Raw genomic sequence first — 17,231 nt, 5'->3', positions numbered from 1 at the left:
GAGATGGTCATGCTTAAGGTTTCACCTTGGAAGGGCGTTGTTCGATTTGGTAAATGGGGGAAATTAAATCCAAGGCACATTGGACCATTCAAGATTATCGATCGTGTCGGACCAGTAGCTTACCGACTTGAGTTACCTCAATAACTCGTGGCTGTACATAACACTTTCTACGTCTCAAATTTGAAGAAATGTTTTGCTAAAGAAGATCTCACTACTCCGTTAGACGAAATCCAAATCAACGAAAAACGTCAATTCATTGAAGAACCAGTCGAAATAATGGATCGTGAGTTTAAAAGAGTTAAGCAAAATAAAATACCAATTGTTAAGGTTCGATGGAATGCTCGTAGAGGACCCGAGTTCACCTGGGAGCATGAAGATCAGATGAAGCTGAAATACCCGCACTTATTTCCAGAAGATGAGCCAACACCTTCAACCGCTTAAAATTTCGGGACGAAATTTATTTAAAGGGTAGGTACTGTAGTGACCCGGAATTTTCCATAATTATATATTAAATGAAAATTATATTTGCATGATTAAATCTTTCCAACATGTTAAGCAATCAAACTTGTTAAGACTTGATTATTTGAAATGAGCTTTATATAGACAATTGACCACCCAAGTTGACCGGCGATTCACGAACGTTAAAACTTGTAAAAACTATATGATGATATATATATGGATATATATTTAGTTAACATGAGATTATGATAAGTAAGTATCTCACTTAGTATATTAACAATGAGTGATATACATAAAAATGAGATTATTGAATTTAGAAACTCGAAACGATATATATAACGATTATCATTATAATGACGTCTTACTAAATACATATGAATCATATTAAGATATTGATACACTATGTTTAACATGATAAAATTATAACTAAATATATCATTAAGAGTGTTAACAATGAACTACATATGTAAAACAAGACTACTAACTTAAGAGTTTCGAAACAATATATATATGTAACGATTATCGTTGTAATAATCTTTTAACATATATATATGATGTTAAGATATATTCATACATCATGTTATCATGTAAAAATAACAATTTAACATCTCATTAGATATAATAAACAATGGATTAACAACATTAAATGAGATCGTTAACTTAAAGGTTTCAAAACAACACTTACATGTAATGACTAACGATGACTTAACGACTCCGTTAAAATGTATATACATGTAGTGTTTTAATATGTATTCATACACTTTTGAAAGACTTCAAGACACATATCAAAGTACTTCTACTTAATAAAAATGCTTAGAATTACATCCTCATTCAGTTTCATCAACAATTCTACTCGTATGCACCCGTATTCGTACTCGTACAATACACAGCATCTAGATGTATGTACTATTGGTATATACACTCTAATGATTAGCTCTTAGCAACCCATGTAAGTCACCTAACATATGTGGGAACCATCATTTGGCAACTAGCATGAAATATCTCATAAAATTACAAAAATATTGTAAATCATTCATGAATTATTTACAAAAAAACAAACTTACACATCCTTTATATCTAATCCATATACCAACGACCAAAAACACCTACAAATACTTTCATTCTTCAGTTTTATTCATCTAATTGATCTCTCTCAATTTCTATCTTCAAGTTCTAAGTGTTCTTCATAAATTCTATAAGTTCTAGTTTCATAAAATCAAGAATACTTTCAAGTTTGCAAGTTTACTTCCAAGCTTTTTAATCCATTCCAAGCAATCATCTAGGATCAAGAAACCTTTCTTATTTATAGTAAGATATCTTTATAATACAAGCTAATACTGATATTCAAACTTTGATTCAATTTCTATAACTATAACAATCTTATTTCGAGTGGAAATCTTACTTGAACTTGTTTTCGTGTCATGATTCTACTTCAAGAACTTTCAAGCCATCCAAGAATCCTTTGAAGCTAGATCAATTTTTGTCATTTCCAGTAGGTTTACCTACTAAACTTGAGGTAGTAATGATGTTCATAACATCATTCAATTCATATATATAAAACTATATTATTCGAAGATTTAAACATGTAATCACTAGAACATAGTTTAGTTAATTCTAAACTTGTTCGCAAACAAAAGTTAATCCTTCTAACTTAACTTTAAAAAATCAACTAAATACATGTTCTATATCTATATGATATGCTAACTTAATGATTTAAAACCTGGAAACACGAAAAAATACCGTAAAACCGGATATACGCTGTTGTAGTAACATCGCGGGCTGCTTTGGATTTGATAATTAAAAACTATGATAAACTTTGATTTAAAAGTTGTTCTTCTGAGAAAATGATTTTTCTTATGAACATGAAACTATATCCAAAAATCATGGTTAAACTCAAAGTGGAAGTATGTTTTTGAAAATGGTCATCAAGATGTCGTTCTTTCGACGGAAATGACTACCTCTTTAGTAAATGACTTGTAACATGTATCTCGAACTATAGACTTATAGTTTTTCTGTTTAGTTTCATAAATTAGAGTTCAATATGAAACCATAGCAATTTGATTCACTCAAAACGGATTTAAAACGAAGAAGTTATGGGTAAAACAAAATTGGATAAATTTTCTTGTTGTAGCTACGGGATGAAGTTACAAAAATCTATACAAATCATATCCTTGCTAACTTATATTGTATTGTACATGTATTCAAACATATATTATGTAATCTTGGGATACCATAGACACGTATACAATGTTTTGACATATCATATCGACCCATGTATAAATATTATTTAATACAACCATAGACACTCTATATGCGGTAATGCTCAAGTTAGCTATACAGGGTTGAGGTTGATTCCAAAAATATATATACTTTCAATTGTGATCTAGCCTGAGACGTGTATACACTGGGTCGTGGATTGATTCAAGATAATATGTATGAATTATTTATGTACATCAAACTATGGACAACTAGTTGTAGGTTACTAACGAGGACTGCTGACTTAACAAACTTAAATCGTTAAAACGTAATAAAAATGTTGTGAATATATTTCGATCATAATTTGATGTATTTGTACATATTGTTATAGGTTTGTGAATCGACCAGTGGCCATGTCTTGTCTTTCGACGAAGTAAAAATCTGTGAAAGTGAGTTATAGTCCCACTTTTAAAATCTAATATTTTTGGGATGAGAATACATGCATTTTTATAAATGTTTTACAAAATAGACACAAGTAATCGAAACTACATTATATGGGTGAATGATCGAAGCTGAATATGCCCCTTTTTGCTTGGTAACCTAAGAATTAGTAAACCAATCTACTAATTGACGCGAATCCTAAAGATATATCTATTGGGCCTAACGAACCCCATCCGTTGTAGCGGATGCTTTAGTACTTCGATGGTGTTTTATCATGTCCGATGGATGTCCCGGAATGATAGGGGATATTCTTATATACATCTTGTTAATGCCGGTTACCAGGTGTTCACCATATGAATGATTTTATGCATGCATGCTGTTTATGAGAAAATATGAAATCTTGTGGTCTATTATTACGATAGATAAATATATAGGTTAAACCTATAACTCACCAATAATTTTTGTTGATGTTTTAAGCATTTTTATTCTCAGGTGATTGTTAAGAGCTTCCGCTGTTGCATACTAAATTAAGGACAAGATTTGGAGTCCATGCTTGTTGTTTAAAAACTGCATTCGAAGACTTATGATGATGTGTAATAATTATTGTAGACCATTATGTAATGGTCGTGTGAAAAATGCTATATTTTAGATTATCATTATTTGATAGTCGTCGTAATATTTTAAAGGTTATGGTTTATTTTAAAATCGAATATAGTCTTTGAAAAACGTCTCATATAGAGGTCAAAACCTCGCAACGAAATCAATTAATATGGAACGTTTATAATCAATATGAACGGAACATTTCAGCCTGCTGGTTACTTCCTTGAATTATTTCTTACACGTAATTGATTTAAGCCAAATCTCGGCCCAATTGTTACCACCAAGATCACAGCCCACGTTCCAAAATAAAAAAAAAATATGGTTTCTTTTCTATCCTATCAGTCTCGATCCCACAGCACCCTCCTCATTCTTTATACATCATCATAATCTTATTCACTAACTTACAGAATCATCATCATATATCACATATCATCATCATCACTTCGATCTTCATCATCATGATTCTTTATCATCATCATCATCTAAAACTTAACAACTCATCATCACTTTTATATCATCGTACCCGTTGTGACGACCCGGAAATTTTCGACTAAATTTAAACTTGATCTTTATAAGATTTCGACACAATAAGCAAAGTCTGTAATGTTGAGTCTCAAAAATTTTGAACTGTTTCATATATTCAATTGATCTTCGACCATTCTCGACGATTCACGAACTTGTACTTGTAAATAAATATGTATATATATATATATATATATATATATACAAATATTATTTCTATATATAAATATTACCATATTGTAATATATATAATGTATAGATATTAATTATGTGATAATTTTTATTATATAATATATTATGTACTTATTAAATATTACATAACTAATAATTTATAATGTTAAGTTAAAATATAAAGGTTATAAAAATATTATTATTACTACTTTTATTATTACCATTAATAGTAATACCAATAGTATTATTTATATTAGTATTATTAGTAATATTATTATTATCATTATTAATTATTAATAAACCTAATGAAATTATCTGTATTGTTAATATCATTATATTATTATTATTATTATTATTATTATCAATATTTTTAAATGTATTATTATTATCTCATAAATAATAACAAAATTATTATAATTAATTAGTATTAGAATTATTACTAATATATTTATATCATTTATAATTTACAAAAACAGAAAAGAAAAAGAAAAATATGTGCAAATCAGTTTCATATTACCATCAAACTGTATGAATTCTTTTTTTCTGTCTCTGAATTGGTTACGAGTTAAATCACAGATACACCATAAAAATCTGATAGAATCAAAATCAGATATAATAATTCAATAAGGTACAAAGATTGCTAGATATTAATCAGATACAGAATCAAATTCTGTTGGGCATCAACATCAATTCATTTACTTTATATTTTCTTCAGTCCTTCTTGTACTTCTTGTCTGCAATTGATTCCAGTCGAATTCACAATATAACAAAATCTGTTGAGCGCCCAATCTACTTTTATTTTCATTCTTCTTCCTGAATGAAGAATTTGTCGACCACTGTCACTACAAAACAATCGATCATATCAAGTTACAAATTTAATTACTCGATTACCAGCTAGCTATGTACGATGCTATTCCTTACAGCAATTCAAATAGAGGAGGAGAAAAAAATCAAAACAGACAGAAACAAATTTTGTTAGCTGTCAATAACAGTTAAAGCGTACGAATTTGTACAAGCCATAATCTGACTTATTTATCTTATCTTCTTCTTCTTGTTTGAAGAACTCTGTCTGTGATATGTTACATGCCGAATTCATGATTGTAATAAAATATTGTTATAGCATAAATCATTCATTACACTATAAAATCTAATTGCATGAACACAATTAACAAACCTTCTTGATACTTTCTTTCTCTGTTTCTCTCTTCCACCAAAGATGAAATGTCCCGTTCATATTGATTATAAACGTTCCATATTAATTGATTTCATCGCGAGGTTCTGACCTCTATATGAGACGTTTTTTCAAAGACTGCGTTCATTTTTAAAACAACCATAACCTTTATTTTATCGATAAAGGTTTAAAAAGTATTACGTAGATTATCAAATAATGATAATCTAAAATATACCATTTACACACGACCATTATATAATGGTTTACAATAAGAATATATTACATCAAAAATAAGTTTCTTGAATGCAGTTTTTACATAATATCAAACAAGCATGGACTCCAAATCTTGTCCTTATTTTAATATGCAACAGCGGAAGCTCTTAATAATCACCTGAGAATAAACATGCTTAAAACGTCAACAAAAATGTTGGTGAGATATAGGTTTAACCTATATATTATCAAATCATAATAATAGACCACAAGATTTCATATTTCAATATACATCCCATACATAGAGATAAAATTCATTCATATGGTGAACACCTGGTAACCAACATTAACAAGATGCATATAAGAATATCCCCTATCATTCCGGGAAATCCTTCGAACATGATAAAAACGAATTCAAAGTACTAAAGCATCCGGTACTTTGGATGGGGTTTGTTAGGCCCAATAGATCTATCTTTAGGATTCGCATCAATTAGTAGATTGGTTTACTAATTCTTAGGCTACTAAGCAAAAGGGGCATATTCGGCTTCGATCATTCACCCATATTGTAGTGACCCGAACTTTTCCATGTTTATATATATTAATTGAGATTGATATTTACTTGACTAAATGTTTCCAATGTGTTAAGCAATCAAACTTTTTAAGACTTGATTAAATGAAATAAGTTTCATATAGACAATTGATCACCCAAGTTGACCGGCGATTCACGAACATTACAAAATTGTAAAAACTACATGTTGTGGTATATATAGACATATATATATGGTTGATATAAGATTATGATGAGTAAGTATCTCACTAAATATATTAAAAATGTGTGATATACATAAGAAATGAGATTACTAAGTTAAGAAACTCGAAATTATATATATAATGATTATCGTTATGATAACGTCTACTAAATACATATGTATTATATTAAGATATTGATACACTATATTTAACATGATAAAATTATATTTAAATATATCATTAAGTGTGCTAACAATGAACTACATATGTAAAAACAAGACTACTAACTCAAGAATTATGAAACGAGACTTATATGTAACGATTATCGTTGTAACGGTATTTTAATGTATATATCATATTCAAAGATATTCATACATCATAATATCATGATAATATAATAATTTAACATCTCATTTGATATAAAAAACATTGGGTTAACAACATTAATTGTGATCGTTAACTTAAAGGTTTCAAAACAACACTTAAATGTAACGACTAACGAAGACTTAACGACTCCATTAGAATGTATATACATGTTGTGTTTTGATATGTATTCTTACACTTTTGAAAGACTTCAAGATACATATCAAAGTACTTCTACTTAACAAAAATGCTTACAATTACATCCTCGTTCAGTTTCATCAACAATTCTACTCGTATGCACCCGTATTCGTACTCGTACAATACACAGCTTTTAGATGTATGTACTATTGGTATATACACTCCAATGATCAGCTCTTAGCAGCCCATGTGAGTCACCTAACACATGTGGGAACCATCATTTGGCAACTAGCATGAAATATCTCATAAAATTATAAAAATATTAGTAATCATTCATGACTTATTTACATGAAAACAAAATTACACATCCTTTATATCTAATCCATATACCAACGACCAAAAATACCTACAAACACTTTCATTCTTCAATTTTCTTCATCTAAGTGATCTCTCTCAAGTTCTATCTTCAAGTTCTAAGTGTTCTTCATAAATTCCATAAGTATAGTTTCATAAAAATCAAGAATACTACCAAGTTTGCAAGTTTACTTCGAAGCTTTCTAATCCATTCCAAGTAATCATCTAAGATCAAGGAACCTTTGTTATTTACAGTAGGTTATCTTTCTAATTCAAGGTAATATTCATATTCAAAATTTGATGCAATTTCTACAACTATAATAATCTTATTTTGAGTGAAAATCTTACTTGAACTATTTTCGTGTCATGATTCTGCTTCAAGAACTTTCAAGCCATCCAAGGATCCTTTGAAGCTAGATCCATTTTTCACATTTCCAGTAGTTTTATCCAGAAAACTTTAGGTAGTAATGATGTTCATAACATCATTCGATTCATACATATAAAGCTATCTTATTCGAAGGTTTAAACTTGTAATCACTAGAACATAGTTTAGTTAATTCTAAACTTGTTCGCAAACAAAAGTTAATCCTTCTAACTTAACTTTTAAAATCAACTAAACACATGTTCTATATCTATATGATATGCTAACTTAATGATTTAAAACCTGGAAACACGATGAACACCATAAAATCGGATATACGCCGTCGTAGTGAAATCGGGGGCTGTTTTGGTTTGGATAATTAAAAACTATGATAAACTTTGATTTAAAAGTTGTTCATCTGGGAAAATGATTTTTCATATGAACATGAAACTATATCCAAAAATCTTGCTTAAACTCAAAGTGAAAGTATGTTTCTCAAAATGCTCATCAAGATGTCGTTCTTTCGACAGAAATGACTACATCTTTAGTAATTGACATGTAACTTAAATTTCTGACTATACACCTATACTTTTTCTATTTGGATTCTATAATTAGAGTTCAATATGAAACCATAGCAATTTGATTCACTCAAAACGGATTTAAAATGAAGAAGTTATGGGTAAAACAAGATTGGATATTTTTGATCTTTTTAGCTACGGGAAATGTTTAACAAAACTATACAAATCATATCATAGCTAACTTATATTGTATTATACATGTATTCTAATATATTATGTAATCTTGAGATACCATAGACACGTATGCAAATGTTTTGACATATCATATCGACCCATGTATATATATTATTTGGAACAACCATAGACACTCTATATGCAGTAATGTTGGAGTTAGTTATACAAGGTTGAGGTTGATACCAAAAATATATATACTTTGAGTTGTGATCTAGCCTGGGACGTGTATACATTGGGTTGTGGATTGATTCAAGATAATATATATATCTATTTATTTCTGTACATCTAACTGTGGACAACTAGTTGTAGGTTACTAACGAGGACAGCTGACTTAATACACTCAAATCTTTAAAACATAATAAAAATGGTTGTAATTATATTTTGATCATACTTTGATATATATGTACATATTTGTATAGGTTCGTGAATTGATCCGTGGCCAAGTCTTATTTCCGAGGAAGGAAATATCTGTGAAAGTGAGTTATAGTCACACTTTTAAAATCTAATATTTTTGGGATGAGAATACATGCAGGTTTTATAAATGATTTACAAAATAGACACAAGTACGTGAAACTACATTCTATGGTTGAATTATTGAAATTGAATATGCCCCTTTTTATTAAGTCTGGTAATCCAAGAATTAGGGAACAGACACCCTAATTGATGCGAATCCTAAAGATAGATCTATTGGGCCTAACAAACCCCATCCGTTGTAACGGATGCTTTAGTACTTCGATGTTATTTTATCATGTCCGATGGATGTCCCAGAATGATAGGGGATATTCTTATATGCACCTTGTTAATGTCGATTACCAGGTGTTCATCATATGAATGATTTTTATCTCTATGTATGAGATGTGTATTGAAATATGAAATCTTGTGGTCTATTGTTACGATTTGTTATATATAGGTTAAACCTATAACTCACCAACATTTTTGTTGACGTTTAAAGCATGTTTATTCTCAGGTGAATACTAAGAGCTTCTGCTGTTGCATACTAAAATAAGGACAAGATTTGGAGTCCATGTTTGTATGATATTGTGTAAAAACTGCATTCAAGAAACATATGTCGATGTAATATATTTCTATTGTAAACCATTATGTAATGGTCGTGTGTAAACAGTATATTTTAGATTATCATTATTTGATAATCTACGTAATATTTTTAAAACCTTTATTAATAAAATAAAGGTTATGGTTGTTTTAAAAATGAATGCAGTCTTTGAAGAACATCTCATATAGAGGTCAAAACCTCGCAACGAAATCAATTAATATGGAACGTTTATAATCAATATGAACGGGACATTTCAGTTGATATCCGATCGTTGGTCTTAGAGAACCAGAAAATTTGCATTAGTGTGTCTTATCGAGTTTGTTAGGATGCTTTAGTGAGTCTGGACTTCGACCGTGTTTTCTTTAAAAATGATTGCTTAATTTTTTTGTTGGAAACTATATATTATTAATATGTAAATATTATGTGATATATTAATCTCTTAACATGTTTGATATTGTGTGATAGATGTCTACCTCTAGCACAAATCCCATTGACTCACCTAATAATAACAAAGAGTCGAATATATATTGGCAAGATTCACAAGTTCCCGAAGAACCGGAAGAAGAGGAAACGGAACCGGAAGAAGAGGAACCAGAAGAAGAGGAACCGGAAGAAGAAGAAGAGGTTCCGGAGGGGGGAATAGTAGGAACCACAGAAAACCGGTCAAATAAAAGAAAATCCTCAACCAATGGACCAAAGTTAATAATGGTCAATGGTGTTTCCGCTAAGGAAGCAAAATATTGGGAAAATTACCAATTTTCCGATGAATCGGATCCTGATGAGGATTCCGATGATGTTATTGAAATTACCCCGACCCAATTTAATGAGGCAAAAGAAAATAATAAGGGAAAAGGCATCAAAATAGAGAAATCTGATTCCGATCCCGATGAACTTTATATGCACCATCAACACCCGTATTTTCAATATCGTGACAATAAACCAGGAACTTCTAAACCACCAAGTTTTTCTAAACCAATGTGGAGAACGATGACTCGTATTAGAGGAACATCATATATCCCTAGAAGATTAGGAAAAAGAACCAAGTCCGAAGAAGAAGAAACCAGTGATTCAGATTAGAGGGGTGTGAGCATGTTGTGTAATAAATGTATTGTAGTGTGCTTGTACTTTTATGTTCTATGTCAAAATTGCTTGTATTGTTTGTTTTTTACGAATCTAATCCTTGTTTATTTTATAGTATAAAAACAAAATGGACGTTAAGGGTAGACAACCAAATATTTTAGAAGACCTACCAGAGGATATGATTGAGGAAATCTTGTCTAGAGTCGGTCAGAATTCATTAGCACATTTAGTTATGGTGAAATTAACTTGTCAAACATTTGAAAGACTTTCCAGAAATGCCTTAGTTTATAAAAGGCTTTCCTTTGATAGGTGGGGTATATCACATTGGGGAGACTTTAAGTTACGCCGTGTTTTCTTTAAAGCGTTAAATGCGGGGAACCCAAATGCAATTTTACGCTAGGGGTTAAGAACCTATTTTGATTCAACATATCCCAACATAGGATTTCGTGAATTAGAAAGAGCTACTAACATGCAACATAAAGAAGCATGTTATGCTTACGGGTTAGTGATGTTCGCTTCTTACAAAAGTGAGAAAAAGAACATCGGATTGCAGCTTTTAAATAAAACTTTCCCACAAGTGACGGATTCAGTAGTTGGGGTGAGAAACAAGGTTTTTAGATTATTACGGGGCTGTTGGACATTACGAAACCCTCGTCCTTTTGACGACATTACAACATGCTGCCTAGCTAATGGTCATAACGGTTATTTTCCACAAGACCAAGGATGAGAAGTCGTCTTAGTAAAACCAGAATGCATGACTTGTTTCTGAACTTATGAATTACGTGTCTTTATTTCCTTTACTGAACAACTTGCGTATTAACTAGATTTATCTTCAAAACTGTCCTGTATCATAGTGTACTATATTTCATGTTATATGTAATATAGCGAAGTTGTAAGTTTGAAGAATATTTGTATGTGATATATTATTATAATCAGTTTTTCATATGGAATTGTAGTAGTTGAATTGTATATTAGCTACTAAGTATGAACTTAACGGGTAGGTAGTACCCGAATTTAAACTTATAAAACGCTAATATGAAGAAAAAGCTTCTATAAATGAGTTCATATTGTGCTACGAGATACTATTGACTACTCTTAATATTCTGTATGATTAAATTGTTTCATTTGACTATTTTGAAGGAAATGGCACCGACTACTCGACACACCTTGAATATGAGCAAAGAGGAATTTCATGCCTTTCTTGCTTCAAACATAGCCGCAGTACAGGCCGCGCTACATAACAACAATAACTCTGAATCTAGCAATGCAGCTAACGGCGCAAGAAATCGTGTAGGATGCTCCTACAAGGAATTCACTGCCTGCAAACCTTCAGAATTTGATGGGACCGAAGGACCAATCGGATTGAAACGGTGGACCGAGAAAGTTGAATCAGTGTTTGCCATAAGTAAGTGTGCTGAAGGAGACAAAGTGAAGTACGCTACGCATACCTTCACAGGTATTGCGTTAACATGGTGGAATACCTATCTAGAGCAAGTGGGACAAGATGCTGCTTACGCGCTACCGTGGTCAGCATTCAAGCACTTGATGAACGAGAAGTACCGTCCCAGAACCGAGGTCAATAAGCTTAAGTCAGAACTTAGAGGGTTACGAACACAGGGATCCGATATTACTTCGTACGAAAGATGATTCACAGAATTGTTCCTATTGTGTTCGAGAGCGTTCGAAGATGAGGAAGAGAAGATCGACGCGTTTGTGAAAGGGTTACTGTGATGACCCGGGAAATTCCGACCAAATTTAAACTTAATCTTTATATAATTCTGACACGATAAGCAAAGTCTATAATGTTGAGTCTCGAAAACTTTGAACTGTGTTCATGTATGCATTTGCCCTTTTGACTTCTCCCGACGATTCACAAACAAATATGTGTAAATGATTTTGTATATATATTAAGAGTAACTTAATTATTTTATTTATCATTTTACATTCTTAATTCCAATTGATTAAAGTGTATTTTATAAATTTAAATTATTATATGTAGACTTTCATTTATATATATATATATGGGTTATAATTAGTTGTAATATATAATTAGTTGTTATTATTATTGATATTATCATCAATAATATTAGTATTATTGTTATATTATTGTTATATATTTTTAGTAATAATCATCATTATCATAATATTTTTATTATTACTATTATATTTGTATTACTATTATTTATTAAGAGTATTATTATCATAATTAATAAGATTAATTTATAATCTATAAAAATAAATATATAGATATAACAGATATATATATATATATATATATATATATATATATATATATATATATATATATATATATATATATATATATATATATATATATAACAATAGGATATAAACACAGTTATATTAAAAAAAATCGATATGCAGAGTTATATAAATACATACACATTATTAGGTTTTAATTAATCACAATTATTAACTATTAACACATAAGATCAAACGTATGAATTAAACTTTACAGCTAATACTACAGTGTCTGATTTGTTTGATATCCCCAGTTGTTAGATATCACTCTCAAAATCGTACCAATCAGTTGAATTAAAGCTACCTAATTATTCTCTATATCTTCCAAATTCAGTTAGAGGTTTGTTTCACTTTTTACCTTCTCCTTCTTGATTTTGTCTGATCGAATGATTAACTATCGCTAAATTGAAACATAAAATTTGTGGAATGGGGAGTGATATCGGAGAACACACTCAATTCCTTCCTTATCGTTATCAATTAACAATTCCAGGAACTTAACCATCATCATGCTTATAACTACTATATTTGATCACCTGCTACTACCCACTTTTAAACCCATGAACGAGTCGACCTCAATCAACTGCAAACCAAACCAAAACCCACTTGGGTGTTGCCATTGTTCGAACTTCCACCACTCATTATTGCTTCGAATGAATTCTGCTACTAGACGAAGATCGTTACCATCATTAGAACCATTGAACAACCCAAACAACCATCACCACAACCGTGAACCACCTCTTCTCTCTCTACTCTCTCTCTACAATCTTTTATGGTAAAACCGCTTTCGATCACTACCCATCACAAAAACACACCACCTTCACCTTCCACTTGTTATCACCTAACAAACCACAACAGCTTCTCTCTCTTTTCTATTCTTCACCGAAACCCAGTTACGAAGATGATGCTACAGTAACCATGACAGAAAATTACGCGTTCCACATAGTTGATCAAACACAATACACGGTTAGCGTAAGATCTCACGTGATCAGCGTAATTTGGAACCCAGGTTGATGCCGCTCACTGTACTTTTGATTCTGTTTCCTTCGGCTGCTACTGCTATTCTTATTGTTTATATTTTGATACTACTGCTGGGCGATGATAACGGTAAGTCGACGATGAGATGATGATAAAATGCTACACGATGATGAAATGCTACGGTTATGATGAATGAGGAAGAATGATGATTGTGATGATACATAAATATAAAAAGTAAATTGTTTGTAGCAAACAAATGTGGCCGACCAAGTGGAGTACTTTTCATGTGCCACTAACAATGCCTATACAAACATCCAGAATATTTTTCCTGAATTTATTACTTGGAATCGAGGCCACAGGCCTTTAAAATCTGTGACGGGCCAGCATGGTGGTGCAAGTGGGATGATCACGGGCTTATTTTACTTTCCTTGGGCCATTAAAACTTGTTATATTGACTGTTTAATTTGAGCCGACGTCAAATATTTGCTGTTGGGCTAAAATAGTTCGACTATGATGATGGTTTATAGGATTTAGTTTAGGATTCAGGTCAGAAAAACCAAACAGCCCGAATGGTTAAGGGGTGGAGCGGGTTAGTGAGAGGTCTCATGTCCGAGCCTTGTCTGAGGCATTTATTTTTGGAAAAGCTTCTAAATGGTATATATTTTTATAATTTTATTTCAATTCATTATTATCATTATGATTATAATCTAAATTGTAGTTAATATCAATATTATTAACATCACTATTATGATTATGATTATTATTATAATAAAAATAATAAAATTCATTAATATTATTATTAGTAACATATGTATTATTATAAATATTATCATTAATATTATTAACATGATTATCATTAGTAATATTGTTATTATTAGTATCATTATGATAATTTTTACTAAATTTATTATTTTGTTTTTCATTAAAACTATCATTATTATTAGTACCAATATTATCTATATCATTATTATTAAAAATAAGTACGTTTATGAAAATAAAGGTTTTAAAGATATTATTAAGGTTATAAGTACGTTTTAATCATATTAACAAAATTTATATAAGTATCCATATATAACAAGTTAGGATTTTTATTAAAATACTAATCAAATATATATATATATAACTATATTAATACTAAACATTTTGAACACATACACAAAATAAATATATATAATATATAATAAAATATATAAACTTGTTCAGTTACGATTATACATTTTAATATATATACAAATGGTATAGGTTCGTGAATCCGAGGCCAACCCTGCATTGTTCAATATAGTCATATGTATTTTTACTACAAAATACATTAGGTGAGTTTCATTTACCTTTTTACCCTTTATATTTTTGGGCTGAGAATATATGCGCAATCTTTTATAACTGCTTTACGAAATAGACACAAGTAATTAAAATTACATTATATGGTTGAATGATCGAAATCAAATATGCCCTTTATAGTCTGGTAATTTAAGAATTAGGGAACAGAAACCCTAATTGACGCGAACTCTAAAGATAGATCTATTGGGCCTAACAAACCCCATCCAAAGTACCGGATGCTTTAGTACTTCGAAATTTATATCATATCCGAAGGGTGTCCCGGAATGATGGGGATATTCTTATATATGCATCTTGTTAATATCGGTTACCAGGTGTTCAATCCATATGAATGATATTTTTGTCTCTATGCATGGGACGTTTAATTATGAGAACTGAAAATGAAAATCTTGTGGTCTATTAAAATTATGAAATGATTATTTATGTTTAACTAATGAACTCACCAACCTTTTGGTTGATACTTTAAAGCATGTTTATTCTTAGGTACGAAAGAAATCTTCCGTTGTGCATTTGCTAATTTATAGATATTACTTGGAGTCATTCATGGCATATTTCAAAAGATGTTGCATTCGAGTCGTCGAGTTCATCAAGATTATTATTAAGTCAATTATAGTTGGATATATTATGAAATGGTATGCATGCCTGTCAACTTTCGATGTAATAAATATTGTCTTTTCAAAAACGAATGCAATGTTTGTCAAATGTATCATATAGAGGTCAAGTACCTCGTGATGTAATCAACTTTTGAGAATCGTTTATAATCGATATGGACTTCATCCAGATTGAATAGGACGGGTTTTGACAGTTGGTATCAGAGAGGAGGTCTTAGTGAACCAGGTATGCATTAGTGTGTCTAACTGATAAGTTGTTAGGAGGCATTAGTGAGTCTGGACTTCGACCGTGTCTGCATGTCAAAAGTTTTGCTTATCATTTCTATTCGGAAATTATCTGCTTATCATTCTTAGTCTAGACACATCTTACTGCATTGATTGCATGAATAGTGTATAGACAAAATTCATATCTTAGCGTATCTGCTAATTCATATCTTAGCGTATCTGTTATTGTTACCTTGCGTGACATCTTCCGTAGATTCCTCCGTAACTTATGGGATTTTAGTATTATATATGCATATGTAAACTATGTATTGTAGGGTACTAATTTACATCCTATAATCTATTTTCTTACCGAAAATCCTTCATCTGATCGTACGAGATGAATCCCTCAACCAGTTCGAGTCCCTCAGATTCCGACAACTATTCCGACATGGATATTCACCTAAGCTCCGAAAGCGGTGTCACCAAATTGAATCAATCAATCAGCCATCCCCAATTCATCTGATGGGTTCGTAGTCGACTTAATCAATGGAGATGCGAAGAAGGCGATCCTTTCCACCCACCACATTCCCCTCTTGGCGAAGAACCTGAAGCAATTACCGGCGAACTTATTCGAAGCACCATTTCCACACTCATTTTTAGAGTATCTCACCACAATTGTATTTTATCTAAAATTCTAAACCTTATTCATCTACTCGTTCCGACCGACAATCATCCCGGAATAATAGAAGAAGTCAACGAACTTCGCGCTCGAATTATCAATTTATAGAATATGGTGCAAAATTTACCAGCTTCAGCAACATTACCGACACTAACAGTACCATCAGCGACAGCACCAGTATCATCAACAATCCATGCCTCAACATCTCATTATGTACCTCGAGTATAATCATCTTTCTACGAATAGTTCTAGATCAATTATCTTCGTTCGACATAGCGATTATGTAATCTCTAATGTTTTAGAGATTATGTATTCTAGTTTTGACGGTAAACCAAATGAGTTTAATACTAAATTAACTCATTAAATCTATGATTACATCCGAAGAAAATATATATGTATATATGTTTTCATAAATACTGTAATTAAAAATTCTTTTTTACAAACTGTTAATGATAAAAATATTTTAACGGGTAGGTAATACCCAAGGAATATTTAAGATTTCACATTAATAAGTTACACTGTACATCCTTCAAATCTGATTCA

The sequence above is a fragment of the Rutidosis leptorrhynchoides genome, chromosome 2, assembly GCF_046630445.1.
Source record: "Rutidosis leptorrhynchoides isolate AG116_Rl617_1_P2 chromosome 2, CSIRO_AGI_Rlap_v1, whole genome shotgun sequence".
In the NCBI taxonomy this organism is placed as follows: domain Eukaryota; kingdom Viridiplantae; phylum Streptophyta; class Magnoliopsida; order Asterales; family Asteraceae; genus Rutidosis; species Rutidosis leptorrhynchoides.
Note: the sequence above shows the minus strand (reverse complement) of the source record.